The sequence below is a fragment of the Canis lupus genome, chromosome 33 (genome assembly GCF_011100685.1).
Source record: "Canis lupus familiaris isolate Mischka breed German Shepherd chromosome 33, alternate assembly UU_Cfam_GSD_1.0, whole genome shotgun sequence".
In the NCBI taxonomy this organism is placed as follows: Eukaryota; Metazoa; Chordata; class Mammalia; order Carnivora; family Canidae; genus Canis; species Canis lupus.
The window spans coordinates 9,573,320-9,588,932 of NC_049254.1; the positions used below are offsets into that span (position 1 = coordinate 9,573,320).

At 34.5% G+C, this 15,613-nt stretch overlaps 1 long non-coding RNA gene across 5 annotated transcripts in view; it reads right to left on the minus strand.

Annotated features, from left to right (window-relative positions):
* The window catches only part of LOC102155985, a 113,274-nt gene extending 98,586 nt beyond the window's left edge, over positions 1 to 14,688 (minus strand). For all 5 annotated transcript variants that reach the window (XR_005383223.1, XR_005383222.1, XR_005383224.1 and 2 more), the window contains exons 1-2: positions 14,399 to 14,688; positions 6,563 to 6,650 (exon numbers count right to left, since the gene is read on the minus strand). This is a non-coding gene — a long non-coding RNA (uncharacterized LOC102155985). The remainder of the gene's footprint in view (positions 1 to 6,562; positions 6,651 to 14,398) is intronic.
* Between the last annotated feature and the right edge of the window lie 925 nt (positions 14,689 to 15,613).

Genomic DNA, 15,613 nt, shown 5'->3' on the forward strand with positions numbered 1-15,613 from the left:
TCCAAAATTTATATGGGGAGTTTATATAGAGTTCATATGGAGATGCAAAAGATATACCAGAATAGTCAACACCATATTATTGGAGAACAAAATCAGAGGACTGATATTACCCAACTTTAAGACTTTCTATAAAGCTAAAATAATTAAGACGGTATGGTAGGGGTGAAAGAGTAGACAAATAGACCAATGGAACAGAACAAGCAGCCTAGGAATAGACTCCCATAAACACAGTTAACTAATCTTTGACAAAGTGGCAAAGGTAATACAATAAATCAAAAAGTCTCTTCAAAAAATGGTGCTGGAACAACTAGACATTTATATGCAAAAAAAAAAAAAAAAGAATCTAGACCTTACACCTCTCATAATAATTAACGGAAAATAAATTATAGACATAAATATAAAATGCAAAACTATGAAACTCCTGGAAGATAACATGGCAGAGGACCTAGATGACCTTAAGGATGGCCATATCTTTTTACGTACAGCAACAAACACACAATCCATGAAAGAAAAAACTAATTAACATTTATTGAGTCTTCATTTAAAAGCTTCTCCACAAAAACGTTATCAAAAGAATTAGAAGACAAGCCCCAGACTGGGAAAAAATATTTGCAAATATGCATCTGATTAAAGACTATTATCCAAAATATACAAAGAACTCTTAAAGATCAACAATAAGAAAACAAATAAAAATGGGCCAAAGACCTCAAAAAATATATCAGAAAGGAAGATACACAAATGGCAAATAAACATATGGAAAGATGCCCAACATCATACGTCATCAGGGAAATACAAATTAAAACAACAATAAGAAACCACCACATGCCTACTAGAATAGCCAAAATCCAGAACACTGAAAATACCAAATTCTGCAGAGGATGTGTAGCAGTAGGAACTCTTTCATTGGTAGTGGGAGTGCAAAATGATACAGACACATTGGAAGACAATTTATCCAGTTTTTAAAAAATAAAATATACTATTACCATATGATCTAGAAATTGCACTCTTTGGTATTTATGCAAAGGAGTTGAAAATGTGTGTCCACACAAAAACATATGTGGGAATGTTTATCACAGTTTTAGTCATACTTGCCAAAACTTGGAAGCAACCAAGATGTCCTTCAGTAAGTGAATGGATAAATAAACTGTAGTGTATACAGACAATGAAATATTATTCATAACCAAAAAGAGGTGTACTATCAAGCCGTGAAAAGACATGGACAAAACTGAAATGAAACATGGAGGAAACTTAAGCATAAATATTACTAAGTGAAAGAAGTTGATTTGAGAAGGCTGCATACTGTATGATTCCAAATCCATGTCATTCTGCAAAAAGTAAAACTATGGAGTCAATAAAATAGTAAGTGCCAGAGGTAGGGAGGGGGCATAGATGAACAGGCAGTGCACAGAGGATTTTTAGGGCAGTGAAAATACTCTGTATATTGTAATAATGACTGTGTGTTATTATACATTTGTTCAAAGTCATAGAATATACAACATCAAGAATGAATTGACATGTAAATTATGGACTTTGGGTTAATATGATGTGTCTATATAGGTTCAACCTTGGTAAAAAATGTACCATTCTGGCAAGTGATATTGATAATGGGGGAGGTTATATATGTGCGTGGGCAGGAGAGGTATGGGAAATCTAGGTACCTCTTTCTGAATTTTGTTATAAATCTAAAATGTCTCTCCAAAAACAGAATACTAAAAATGTATTGAACATGAAGAGGAAATTAGAAGATTCAATTCCACTTGGAAACTTTAATATCTTACTTTCAATAAACGGCAAAACAATAATAAAAAGAATCAGTAAGAAGAGAGTAGACCGGAAAAACACTGTAAGACAAGTGAACATAATAAACTTCTACAGAGCTCTCTAATTTATAGCAGCAAATACACATTCTTCTCTGGTATACATGGAATATTTGCCAAGATAGACCATACGTTAGGCTATTTTAAAAGTTGCAACTAATCTGAAAGGAATTTATATCATAAAATAGATCCACTCATAACAATGGAATAAAATTATAAATCAACACAGAAAGACAATTTGAAAATTGGCAAATATGTGAAAATTCACATCTTAGTCTTAAACATTAGGTTGAAGAAAAAAGTTGCAAGGAAATTTAAAAAAAAAATAGTGAGATAAATAAAAATGAAAACAAACTAAATATTAAATGAAGTGTAAAAGCACATAGAGGCTAATTTATAGCTATAAATGCCTATTTTTTTACATTTTTTCTTTTTTCAAGATTTTATTTATTTATTCATGAGAGACACAGAGAGAGAGAGAGAGAGAAACAGACTGAGCCAGAGGGAGAAGCAGGCCCCATGCAGGGAGCCCCATGTGGGACCCAATCTGGTCCCGAGATCACGCCCTGGGCTGGTGGCTCTAAACCGCTGAGCCACCCAGGCTGCCCTCTTTTTTCATTTTAATCGCAGTAAAATGTACACAGCGAAACTTCCCATCTAAGTCATTTTAAAGTTTAGTCTTCAGTAGTGTTACGTATATTTACACTGTTGTGCTTAATTTATATTTAAAGACTATATCAGAAATGAATCATTAATACATCCTAAAAATCATAACTAAATAAGTCCTAAGCAAATTTACAAAATAGGTAAAGGTATATTTAAGTCCCAAATCCTCTCACTGTCCTAATTCCAAACTTTGGAAACCCTGTTTATAGTAGCAGATACTGGTCCGTCCCTGGGTGTTATAATAGAAAAAACAATATACAATGTACTCAGTCATTGAAATCCAATGTGACTGGCACTGCACTTAAAACTGTCGGGGGTAATAATAATCTATGTATCCAGTACTTGGATCAGGATGGTTAACTGATTTGATTACAGTTACACAGTGAATAAAAATAAAAATTTGATCTAATTCATTCTAAGCCTAAATTCCGGGTATTTTTATTATCTGTGTTAGCTTTTATTAGGAAGCATACCTCACTAAAAGAATATGATTTTTGAGACACATGAACATATATTAATTTTTTCTGTGGAAGATATTAGCTATCAAAGACACATATAACTAAGACTCTAAACAAAATGCTTTAAGAATTGATTGTTTTATTTTGTATAACTAAAATTATTATTTTTAAAGCACATAATGTACAGCTAGGTTCTGTAAAAAAATATCCTTTTAAGAAAGAACAAAAAGAGCTCAAATCAATAAGCTAACCTTTAACTTAAGAAACTAGAAGAAGAAGAATGACCTGAACCCAAACAAGTAGAAGAAAGGGTCATAAAGATTAGAGCAAAAACTTATAAAATAGAACATAGGGTGAAAAGTCAATGAAACGAAATTTGGTTCTTTGAAAAGAACAACAAAATTGACAGATATTTACCCATACTAACCAATAAAACATTAGAGAAAGTCAAATTATTAAAATTGGAAATAATTAAAGGTACGTCACTCCTGACTTTACAGAATAAAAAAGCATTTGTGGGAACACCATGAAAAAATTAGATAACTTAGATAGTTTAGACAGAATAGACAAATTCCTTGAATGACACAAATTATTGAACATCAAGAATAAATAGAAAGTATGAATAAGCCCATGACAAGTAAAGATGTCAAATTAATAACTATAAAACTTCCCATAAAGAAAGACTCAGGAAAATATGGGTTCACTGATGAATTCTACTACACATTTAAGAAATCAACCCAATCCTTTACAAATACTTCTAAAAAAATTGAGAGTGTACTTTCCAACTCATTTTATGAGTCATTATAACCAGATAACTAAATCAAATCCTCACAGGAAAGAAAAGTACAGACAAAATCTCTTATGAATACAGATGCAGAAATCCTCAACAAATACTTGCAAAACAAATCCAGTCATTTATAAAAAGGATTAAATACCATGGTTAAGAAAGATTTATCTCAGGAATGTAAAGTTCGTTTAACATTGGAAAATCAATTAATATAATGCTCCATATAAATAGTTGAAAGACAGAAACAGAAATCACATAATCATTTCAATTGACACAGAAAAAAACATTTGAAATTGCCTAACAACATTTCATGATAAAATCACTCAAAACACTATTAATAGAACTTCCTTAACCTGATAAAAGTAATCTATGAAAAACTCACAGCTAATATTATAACTGATTGTGAGACTGATAGATTACCTTCTCAGATGAACAAGAAAAGAATGTCTTGTTCTTCACTCTACTCAACATTGTCTAAAGATGAAGAGAAATCGGGTAAAAAAAAAAAAATCAATAAAAGATAACCAGTTTGGAAAGGAAGAAGTAAAATTATTTCCGTTCAGAGATGACATCATCTTGTCCCTGAAATACCATAATAAATCCACAAAAAGACTATCTGATATAATAAATTCATTAACCTGGAGAAACCAGGTCAATAAAAAATCCATTATATTTCTAAACAGTAGCAATAAATAATCTATAAAAGAAATGAAGAAAATAGTTCCATTTACAATAGCATCAAAAAGAGTAAATTATTTAGGAATAAATTTAATGAAAGAAGTACATGACTTGTACACTTAAAAATGTAAAATGTCTTTGAAAGAAAAAAATATCGAAATAAAAGGAAAGTTACCCTGTGTCCATGAATTAGAAGACTAATTATTAAGTTGTTTGTATTGCTAAAATTGTTTCACACATTCAATGCTAAACATACCAAATCTCAAAAACTTAGCTATTTTTTTCCTCATGGCAGAAATCGACAAGCTGCTCCTAATATTCATATGGAAATATGAAGGACACAAAATAGCAAATAATAATTTCAAAAATAAAATATACCAAAAGTTATAATGATCAAGACAGTGTGGTACTGGAATAAAGATGTACCAGTAGATGAACTGAGTAGAATTGAAAATTCAGAAAGAAATGCCTACATATATGGCCAATTTAATCTTCACTATGGTGTGAAGGACATTGCAACAAGGAAAGTATAGTCTTTACAAGGGTCAGTGCTATGAAAATTGAATATCCAATACTAAGTTTGGACGCATACATCACACCACATATAACAACTAACATAGATCAAAAACTTAAAGTGTTAAAGTCCTAAAACTTTAGAGAATAACATAGGCAGGTTTTCATGTGCTTGGGTTGACAATGGTTTCTTGTATACGGCACTAAAGTACATGTAACAGAAGAAAAAAAAAAGTTAAGTTGATTTCATAAGTTTAAGAAACTTGTGGTTCAAAGAACAAAATCCAGAAACTCACAGAAAAGGGTAAATTATTTGTGAATATGTCTCATGAGGGACTTGTATCCAGAAAATATTAAAAAAAAGACTCCTGCAACTCAACATTAAATAAGATACACAACCCAAATAAAAAAAGGCAAAGTATTTGTTTTTGCTTTCATTTTTAAGACTTTATTTATTATTAAAATTTTATTTATTATTAAATTTATTATTATTATTTTAAGATTTTATTTATTTATTTATTTACTTACTTATTTATTTATTTTAGAGAGAGAGGGCGAGCATGGGAAGGGCAGAAGAGGGGGGTGAGGGAGAGAGAATCTTAAGTAGACTCCGTGCTGATCATGGAGCCAGATGCAGGGCTTGATCTCACGACCCTGAGATGAAAGCAAGAGTTGGTCATTTAACCAACTGAGCCACCCAGGCAAAAAATGGGTGAAGTATTTGAATAGTCATTTCATCCAAGGAGATATTCAAATTGCCAATAAGCACATGAAAAGATATTTAACATCATTTGTCATTAGGAATATGAAAATCATAATGAGATATCACTTTACACTTACAATGATAACTATAAAAAAGGAGATGGAAAACATCAAGTGTTGGTGAGGATGTACAGAGATTGAAATTGTCACGCATTGCTTTTAGGCATGTAAAATTTTGTAAGCATTTTGGAAAATAGTTTGGTGGGTCCCGAAATAGTTAAACTCTGCATTACTATATAACCCAGCAATTCTACTTCCAGTCATATAGCCAAGAGAATTAAAAATATATTTACAAAAAAACTTTTACATAAATGTTCACAGCAGCAATATTCATAATAGCCAAAAAAAGTGGGAAAACAACCCAATGCCCATCAGTTGATGAATGCATAAACAAAATGTGATATGTGCATAATAATGGGATATTATTCATTCACAAAAAGGAATAGTTACAAATACATGCTACAACATTGATATACCTTGATAACATTATGCTAAGTGAAAGAGGATAGACACACAAGGCCACATGGTGTTTGATTCCATTTATATGAAATGTCCAAAAAAGAAAAATCTTAGAGACAGAAAGTTGATTAATCTTTACCAGAGGCTGGGGGAAGGGCATAAAGAAGAGCTCCCTAATAATGGGAACCAGGCTTCTTTTTGGAGTTATCAAAATGTTTTCAAATTAGTGGTGATGGCTGTAAAGCTATGAATGGACTAAAAAAGCACTAAGTTGTTCATTTCAAAAGGTTGGATTTTATAGTATGTTATTTTATCTCAACTCAAAAACTACACACAGCCTCACAAGAAATAGTGCAACTTATTAATAATTACTAAGTGAAAACAAGTATTTAAAATACGTGGATTTTTCCACATGTACTTACACAGATTAATTTTCTTGGCTATTTAGGTTTACTGGGTCAATATTCAGTTCTCCACCTCTTTTCATATGTGTTGATCTGTTTGTATTTTCTATATGATAATATAATGGGGGATACACATCATTATTTGTCAAAACAATAAAATGTAAAACATACAACGCCAAAAGTGAACTCTAATGTAAACTACGGACTTTGCGTGATAATGTTTTGTCAGTGTTCCTTCATCAATTGTACCAAACGTACCATTCTGGTGAGGAATGTTGATTTGAAGGGAAGCTATGCACATGTGAGACAGAGTATATATGTGAAAACTCTCTGTATGTTTTGCTCAATTTTGTTGTGAACTTAAAACTACTTAAAAACATAGAGTCTATCTGAAAAACAATATCACCATATTTGACCATGTAATTGACCTCTATATGGACACTGCTAGATGTTCCCAAAGGCCTATTGCCTATGTCTGACTACCTAATCATATTTTTGTGATTTCTAGCTCATTTCTTTTATCATGCATCTAAAAACAATTAAAATAAGTGTGCACTATTTTGTATTCACTTTTACTTAAATCCTTAAGATGCAATGAGACATAAAAAGAATAAATTTTGACTATTTTCTAAGCTGATATTATTTTACAAATAAAAGGTCAAAAGGCAGATTTGTCCAGGGAAAAAAGGGAATATTTAACATTCAATCTTGAAAATCATGTATTCGCACAAAAATTGCTGTTTATGAAAATAATCTAATATTTAATACTAGTAAAGGATAGTTAAAAAGGTGAACTTTCTGTTCTCTCTCACTGCTATTTTATTTAGCTATCAGGTGCCAGTTTTAATTTACGAGTCATTTTTGTACCAAGAATATAATGTGCAAAACTGTAGCTAAGCTACTAAAGAAAACAACAACAACTAAGTTTTGCATGTTTTAATGTATCAATGTTTTTAAATTTCAATAATGCTTCTTGGGAAAATGACCAAACTCCCTAGCTTATTGCTGCTGAGCTTAGTAAATGTCATAAATAAGATTATCTACAATTAGGTCAAATTCCTGCTGTCATCTAACCTTTTAATCTAAGAATAGATAGATGTTTCTGACAGAGAAATGTAAAATAAGCTTTAATTTTAAAAATTCAATATGGTTAATATTTTAATTAGTTATTTATATAACTCTGAAGATTATGATCACATTTGGTATCTTCAAACATTGTTCTTACTGGAAATCACAACACTTAAAATGTTAGACTCCGCCTAAATGAGGTAATGCTGTAGGAAGGAGTTAGGGGCAGATGGGGCTAGGCAGGGAAAGATAAGGAAAGGCTCAGAGTCAGGCTCCCAGGAATCTGTGGGCTCCCATAAACTCCAAGGACACAGAGAGGCCCTGGGGTCAGGCTCCCACCCTTCCCAAGAAAACAGACATAAGATAGTAAAAAACAGAAAAACAAAAAAACAAAAAACAAAACAAAACACCTGGTTCTCTAGCTCCAAAATGGCCTACTGAGTAATCACAGAAACTCACCAGGCCACGAAGAAATAAGTCATTAAGGTGTTATGAATAGTCCCCACTCAAACCAGGACTGCGTAAGGATCTCCAGGCCTGGGCTCCCTGGATAGGTTCTCAATAAAAGACAGACCATAAAAGCCCTCAGGGGCAACCCTTTTGGGACCCCTCTCACTTCTGAGAGCTTTCTCTGTATCTGCTTAATAAACTTCTAATGCTTTACTCACTCTCTGTTGTGGTGGATATTCATCCTTCAACTCCAGGAGACAAGAACCTAGCTCTCCCTATCAGTAAGGGGGGGGCATTTCACAGATTTAGCTGCTTACTCAGTCTCCCTTCCATACCTGACAAGATCTCTAAATTGGATCCTCAGGACCCTGAACATCTGAATTAGATATTCCAAAAATCCTTGGTATTCAAAACAAAATTTTCCTCCTGTGAGAAAAATGTTACCATTAGCCTTTCTCTTCCCTCCCTATATGGGTGAGGAGTGGCTTCAGATTTAAGTAGATAAATACCTTTTATGTATTAAACAATTAACTAATAAATAAGTTAAATTAAGGAGCATTTCTCCCCCACAAATATGGAGTCTAGGCACATGCAATTACTTGTGCTAGTTCAGCTGTCCCAAAGATGCCATCAATTGGGGACGCCTGGGTGGCTTAGTGGTTGAGTGTCTGCCTTTGGCTCATGGTGGGATCCTGAGGTCCTGGGATCCAGTCCTGCAGTGGGCTCCTTATGGGGACCCTGCTTCTCCTTCTGCCTGTGTCTCTGCCTCTTTCTCTCATGAATAAATAAATAAAATCTTAAAAAAAAAAAATGCCATCAATTCAAGTTTCTTTTTTTTTTTTTTTTTTTTTTTAATTTATGATAGTCACAGAGAGAGAGGAGAGAGAGGCAGAGACACAGGCAGAGGGAGAAGCAGGCTCCATGCACCGGGAGCCCGACGTGGGATTCGATCCCGGGTCTCCAGGATCGCGCCCTGGGCCAAAGGCAGGCGCCAAACTGCTGTGCCACCCAGGGATCCCAATTCAAGTTATTTCTAATTATCAGTTTCAAAGTTCCTGGCCATATTCAAGGCAGGAATAAGGGAGAGGTTGAAGATCTGTCCTTAGGTTGAGTTGAAGGGTTTTGCTTTAATCTGTTTTGTTTCAGGAATGAAAGCCTCAGTTTTAACGCAGGAGATTTCTTGCATCTCATTGGCCAGAGAGGGCCATTTGTTTGCGCATATACTAATCACAACTAATAAAATTGGGTTTCTATGACAGGTTTGGTTAAAAAATAAGCTAGTCTTTTGAGATTTACCCTTCCAAAAGCAGAGGGTTTTGATCCTCTATCTAAATACGTTATAATTACATCAGCAGGGAAAAGGTGAGGGGGCAAGGGAAGGGAGTGTGAAGAGAAGTGTAAGGCTGCAATAGGCAACTGCAATGCCAGCTTTGCCAAACACTGTGACTCAATGCTCTAAAATGCTGCTCATTTGTAGAGAGCATTTAGAAACTCCTATTAATATATAAAGTAACTCATATTAATCGAAATAATCAAACTCATATTAATATATAAAGTAATCTAACATGTGTCAAGCATTATATTTTAGTAAACCTTCGTTTTAGCACAATTAACAAGTTTTGGAAAATCTTTTTGGAGATGAGCTAAGTAACCAGATTTTTAATATTTATTTATTTTTTTTTATTGTGAGCTTTTTTTTTTTAATTTTTATTTATTTATGATAGTCACACGCACAGAGAGAGAGAGAGAGAGAGGCAGAGACACAGGCAGAGGGAGAAGCAGGCTCCATGCACCGGGAGCCCGATGTGGGATTCGATCCCGGGTCTCCAGGATCGCGCCCTGGGCCAAAGGCAGGCACTAAACCGCTGCACCACCCAGGGATCCCTGTACGTTAAAAGAAATAGTGACTTCAGGGCAGCCCTGGTGTCTCTGCCTCTCTCTCTCTCTCTGTCTCTCATGAATAAATAAAATCTTAAAAAAAAAAAAAAAGGAATAGTGACTTCAGACAGTCAAATGGCTTTGGGGTTATGACATCTCATAAGAAAGAATAAAAAAGTAGAGGAGAAATCCATCAATTTACTAGAATAGAATTAAATAATTAATTAAATGGGTTCTTTTGAAATATAATGAGATAGAATTTCACTTTGGGTTTCCTTGAAATCAGCCTGAGAGGGGTTGGCAGTAGGTAGTTTACTTTGGAGTTTATCTCAGAAAGCCCAAGTAAGAGTCAGAAAGAATAATATAGGGAAAATAAAAAGCCATTGTACGCATCCATTAAGGAGGCCAGTCCTGTAAGCAAAGGAGAGGGGAGGTTTGTTCCTATTGAGACTTCCTGAGGAGCAAATACACTGTTTGCCTGAAGGGTGGAGGATGGGATATTTAGCTACTGTCTCTGTCCCCTATTCTTGATGGTTCCCTCCAGGGCATTAGCTCAATCACTGGGTATCAGTCTTAAAGAAGACCCTGGCACCTTTGAGCAAAGATTTTGTTAGAAGGAGAGGAGCCTGTCTTGAACTGTCTATAGTAATTTCAGACAAAAAGAACAGTGGGCTAAGAAAAAGTGACGTGGGGCACCAGAGAGGTATGCTGCAAATGGTATAAGATTTTTATATTTTACAGAATTTGAGGATAATTTATATAATAGAGAGGAAAGGTATTTTTTAAGCAAAAGGGGAGAATTTTAAAAACTGACTATAACCTCATTTTCAGGGACAGGCACAATAAAAATTATTTTATTCAAATGTCTCAAAAATGAGATGGTAGGTATTCTTATTCCCATTTTAGAGAGAATGTAACCTATCCAATTTCCTACAGGTAATGACAGACTAATCTGGCATATGACCCCTATTTTCTTGTGATGTTTAATTGGTTCTCCTTAAAATATACCATGTCTTTTTTCAACCAAAAAGGGTCCTTACCTAGAGTAAATCCGTTATTAGGTTCCTCGTTTTATTCAGGCAAAACACAAATTTTTAATTGTGACATATAGGGCCCTCCTAATTCTTGTCTCTGCATACATCTTCCCCGTAGGCCTGTGATTGGCCCCCAAAGCTTGACCTGCACAAGCCTGCCTTATCCCTTTTTACATGATGTTCCCTCTAATTGGAACATCATGCCTCAGTAACTTTTCCTCATTTCAATCTCAGCATACATGTCACCTCTCTCTGGATATCTCTGACTACCCTTCCTGCCTAGATTAGATTAGGCACCCTAGTGAGTCTCCTGTCTTTATTCCCATAGTCCTCTGAAAGCAGGAACAGTGCCTTCCATTTTCACTCTGCATACGCAGACACCACTTTCTCATGCTTCTGCTACCTCTATGAGAAGGATTTCTGAATTCCTTCCTTTATTATGCCTTTTTAAAACTTGATGTTTCCCACACATTTGTTCTGAACTCACTTCTGTTTTTATGTAAAAATATTCTCCCCAGGGGAAAATCTCATTCATTTCCCTGATTCCCAAATATCAACCTTATTTGAGCAATTCCCAAACTCATTTAAGCTCCTAGTGTTCAATGAATAATAAAAAAACAAACTTCTTTCAGTGAATAGCCTTGTTATTTCTACCTGTGGTCTAACATCTAACAGGCCCTTGGAAATCAAGCACATGCAAACAGAATTGGAAAGTTGTACAGATGTCTCTCACTATCTTATAATTCTGGTCATTTTGTACATATTTTGATGCAATCTCCATTAATCCCTATGCCCGTACCACACAATTTACTATGGTTGTTTTTAACTAATATTTTCCAGATTATTTGAACCCAAAATACCTTTTGGGATAATAGAATGTCCTAATGAATATTTTAGAAAGTTTAAAAATTAGTTGATCTTTTTTTATAAAAAAGTGAGGAAAGGTAAAAAAAAAAGTTTCTTTTAGGTCAGTTTAATTCTATAGACAATTTTGTATCATTGTGGTAATGGATTCAGGCATTTATCACTAATGAGTGTTAGAACTAGTGGGATAAAGTTGAGGAGGAACACAATATTTATATAGTCTTAAAGCATTTCTGTAAATGACCTATTAATTCAAAAGAGAAAACAGCCTCACCTCTTTGTGAGGAAACGCGGCAGACAGGATTTTAACTAGGTTAACTTTAACTAAGTTAAACTAAGGATCTTAACTAAGATCACTTAAGTAAGTGATCGATTTAGCATCACGAATAAAGGTATAAGCCAACAACCGACCTCCCGATAGGATACACTGAGAGGAACAAGTACCATTCCCTGTAATGTTCCTGTCAAAGATGCATAATCTGAATATAGTCATGAGGAAACTACAGCTGAATCTAAATTGAGGTAAATTCCACTAAATAACTGGCCTGTACTCCTCAAGTATATCAAAATCATGAACAACAAAGTTGTAAAACCATTCTTGAATGAGAGCTTAGAGACATGCCAAATACATTCAATGGAATATATGAAATACAATCTTGAAACCTAAAACCTAAATAAATAAAATTAAAGTTATAAGTGATCCCTAAAAACAAAAACAAAAACAAAACAACAACAACAACAAAAAACTTTTCAAGTTTATAAACGTTTCCAAGATACATTTTGTCGTGTATATGTTTGTATTTTTTCCTCCAAACCTAAGCTTTGGTGATAGCTGTTACTGCTATAGTTAACTTCGGTGAATGTAGACTTGGATAGGGCATAATGGATGCTTCCGATGAAATGGTAATTTTCTATATTTTGATATGGATGATAGTTTTAGAAATACATAGTTGTAAATTTATATTGATTATTACATTTAAAATTTGTAAACTATATAATTCAATAATATCAATAATTGGATCATATGTGGGCTTATTTCTATTGATTTATTTTTTTCCTTTTGTTTTCAGTCATTTAGTCATGTGTGGAATGTCGATTAATTATATGAAATGCTGAGATTGTACATGAAAAATTGTAAAGGGAATATCAGTTTATTCTAGTAGACATAAAATACAAGCAAATGGTGATATAAATAAAGATTAAGATATCTGAAGATTTCGGATTTTTGTAAGAGGAAAGCTTTATCTGGATTTTTTAGCCCTTTCTGCAGATTTGCTGAATTTATGTTACTTACTATTATTACTTACTTTTTTTTTAAACATTTTTTTTTAATTTTTATTTATTTATGATAGTTACACACAGAGAGAGAGAGAGAGAGGCGCAGAGACACAGGCAGAGGGAGAAGCAGGCTCCATGCACCAGGAGCCCGACGCGGGATTCAATCCCGGGTCTCCAGGATCACGCCCTGGGCCAAAGGCAGGCGCCAAACTGCTGCGCCACCCAGGGATCCCTTATTACTTACTATTAGTCTATTATTATTACTGAGTTAAGGACAATGGGGCTTGGCAGGGCTATGTAGGGGGTTATGGAAGAGGGCCCACAAAAATCCCCAAAATGCTGAGGTGTAAGGAAACTAGAGATAAGGGAACAAGCCAGAGCACCCTGCCCTAGGTGTGGGCAGGAAGGGTGTCATTTTTATGACAGTCATCTGTGACCAACAAAGAATAACCAGAGCGCAAAGAAGAAGCAAGCCATCAAGCCATTAAAGATGTTATCACCAGTCCTTACTCTATGGTGATACCAGTAGATAATGTGAAAAGGATTTAGGATGCCTGGTTGACTTCCAGTGAAAGACCAACCCTACAAACCCTCAGCGGCAACACTGTTGAGACCTCTCTCACTTCCGAGAGCTTTCTCTGTACCCTCACTTAATAAACTTCTATCCCTTTACTCCTCTCCTTTGCGAGATTCATTCTTCAAATCTGTGAGACAAGAACCAAGCTCTCCCATATCATTACTATTATTGCTTTTGCCATTATTATTATTATTATTAATTATTATTATTATTATTTACTTGCTTTCTTTTCTTCCTGTCCCTGACATACACAGTTTAGGTATCAGCAAATGTCTTGAGAAAAAAGTGCAAGCAGAATTTTGGCTAATTTCTTTGGCTTTCCTTTGGGTCTGTGAAAGGAACACAAACAAACAAAACTGTCTGTCTACTTTCAGAATCCTGCATTTCTGACACCAGATGTGTGAGGATTTCCCAAATCAAGTAGTTCTTCTAGTTTCTGTAGATTCCATTTGGGTGTCCTCAATTCAATTCTGACATTATCTACCTGAGGTTAATGCAGACTGACCCCACAGGCTTCGGGCTCAGTACTAAAACAAAACAAAACAAAACAAAACAAACAAAAACAAAATCCCAAATGCCAATCCCAAATCCCAGGTTGTTATATGTGCTTCCAACAAATTGGCTATAAATCTGAGATTTCTGTGATCCCCTCCTTGAGTTTGATAGTTTGCTAGAACAGCTAACAGATCTCAGGAAAAATCTTACCTGTTTGATTACTGGTTTATTATAGAAGGATACAATTCAGGAACAGCCAGATGGAAGAGATGCGTATAAGTGGGAAGTGACACAGAACTCCTGCCCTCCCAGCACTTCCATGTGTTCACCAACCTGGAAGTCCTCCAAATCTCAATGTTTAGGATTTTCTGGAGGCTTCATTACATAGGCAGGATTAATCAAATCATTGGCCATTGGTGATTAATTCAACCCTCAGTTCCTCTCTATACTCCTTCTAGAGCAGAGGTCAGGGATGGGGCTGAAAGTTCCAACCCTCTAAACATACTGGTTGGTTTCCCAGGCAACCTCATTCTGTGGTTATCTAAGAACTTTCCAAAAATCATCTCATTAACATAAACTCACTCGTGGTTGGAGGGGGCTTGTTATGAATAACAAAGGACACTCCTTTTGCCTTTGTTGCTCTGGAGCTATTTTAGGGAGCCAGGACAAAATTCCAAATACCATAACAAAATATTTTCCCATTGCTCTTATCACTTAGGAAATTACAAGGGTTTAAGCGGCTGCTGCCAGGAACAGAGATGAAGATCAAATATATATATCTTAGTACAATTCACAACAACACAGTTTGGAAACCTATCTTCTTGTATCCTTCTTTAGTAGCACCAAAATCTAGTCTTTTTCTACTCAGTCAAGAGAATCTTCCACAAACACTGCTTAAACAGCTTTCTATTTCTTCTCTGTGGCACTTGATTTGAAATGGCAAATGCTCTGAGGGATCAAAATATAGCAGATATAGGGCTCTCTATATATTTCACCTATTGCATTTTAGCCCTTTAAGATCTCTAGGGCCTGACTGGTCTCCAAATGTCTTCAAACAGCTTTCCCCCAAATTTACGTCATTAAATGAGATTACAAAGGACTTCATACTTGGATTTAAATTTAAATACACTTTTAATAATTCATTTATGGCAAGGTTTGATTCTTTTCTGATAAAATGGCAAGCTTGGTGTTTAACCACACTGACAATTTACAGACCACTTGTCATATAATATTTAGATTTGAAACTAATCACACATTAAATGCAAATTTGGAATATACTTTTTATATCAACCATAGATAAAACTTCTTCATGACCTGATGCTTTGATTCCTATAACTTTTATAAATGAAATATTAACTATCTTTTTGAAAATACTGTTTGCTTTATTTATTTATTTATTTTTTTAGATTTTATTTATTCATCAGA